This window comes from Octodon degus, unplaced genomic scaffold (assembly GCF_000260255.1).
Source record: "Octodon degus isolate 3935 unplaced genomic scaffold, OctDeg1.0 scaffold00226, whole genome shotgun sequence".
NCBI classification, from domain to species: domain Eukaryota; kingdom Metazoa; phylum Chordata; class Mammalia; order Rodentia; family Octodontidae; genus Octodon; species Octodon degus.
The window spans coordinates 411,419-412,871 of NW_004524802.1; positions in this window are offsets into that span (position 1 = coordinate 411,419).

The following is a 1,453-nucleotide window of genomic DNA, read 5'->3' on the forward strand; positions in this document are numbered from 1 at the left end:
AAAATATTCTAGAAAGTATCTGTGCAACTGTGAGACTCGGCAACCAGAACCAGACAGAGCCAGATCCTAGCCATCTGGCCACCAAGCCCTGAGGCTGGGGTGCAGAGGAGACCTGGGGTGTACCATCTCCTCCACCCACCAGTTCCCTGGCCTGAGGGTGCCACCCTGTGTCCTTTCCAGGGTTGTCTGGCTCAGGTGTAAGGTGACCCAGCCACGCAGTTACTGCAGCAAAGTGCAAATTCCACTCGTTCATGTCTGGGCTGTGCCAGCACTGGTTTCAGGTGTGGGGTTGTGAGGCCACTCAGATTCAGAGAGGTCAGAAGTCACCAGGCTCAGCGAGAGAGGTCACAACGAAGGCCAAAGCGACTGTGGGGCTCAGCAGGGCCACCTGGGGGCTCCTCCTGTAGGGCCTTGGGGCTCAGGAGTGAAGATGTGGGGCCACGTGAGATTAGAAAACTGATGCTCAGGGGGACCTGGGCAGCACTGCAGAGTACAAAACCCTGTGCAGGTCCACAGCCAGGCAGAAGGCTGTGCTCGGTGAAGGGCCACGCAGTGGCGGCACACACCTGTAATCCCAGCATTCGGAACCTGGCTGGGGCAGTCCGATGGCCTCCAGTGTGAGGCCAGCCTGCACGCCAAGAAACGCATGCTGAGACACAAGACTAACACAGCCTCTGAGCTAGGCGGGTGAACTAGACAGCAATGCGTAAGGGCGGGCCATCCCAGGAGGCAGTGTGGGAGTGACAGATCAGCCGGCTCAGGGGCACATCTGAAGAAGCTGGCCTCGTGAGGCAGCACAGTCCCTAGGCATGAGCCTCTGCAGGGAGGAGCAGCAGCTTAGACTGTGCTGCAATTAGCAGCTCCTGACCCAGGGCCAAATGATGCATCAGATACACAGGCGGGTGACCAGGATGTCCCACACAGCCGTCCTCTTCCAGGAATGCCTTCGTCCTCTGTGCTGGAAACTGCAGATCACTAGTTAGCGAGGCCATGTACCCATGCTATGGGCCTCATTCCCTGTTGGGCCGGCATTAGCCAAGCAACTCTACTTGTAATCCTACAGGTTGGCTGTAGTTTGAGGCATACCTCAAACCACACTGATTCTGCTATATAAAATTCCCTTGCACTAAGCCTCTGAGACAACTCCCTTCAGGACCTCTCCTGTGTCTCAGGAGCCTTCTCCCAATAAATCTTTCCTACTTATAGCCTCTTCTGACCTCCTATATCAGAAGACATGAACTCAGTACACCTGATAGCTGGCATTTTTTTTTTTCTTTAGAAAATGGTCTATGTGGGGCTGGTGAGATGGCTCAGTGGTCTAAAGCACCTACTAAGAACAAGCTCAGCAAGGCACAGGGACCCTGGTTCAATCCCCCAGCACTGCATGCCAGCCCGCCCCGCCCCCTGGTGGGCTGAGCTGGCCACACACACGCACACACACACACACACACAC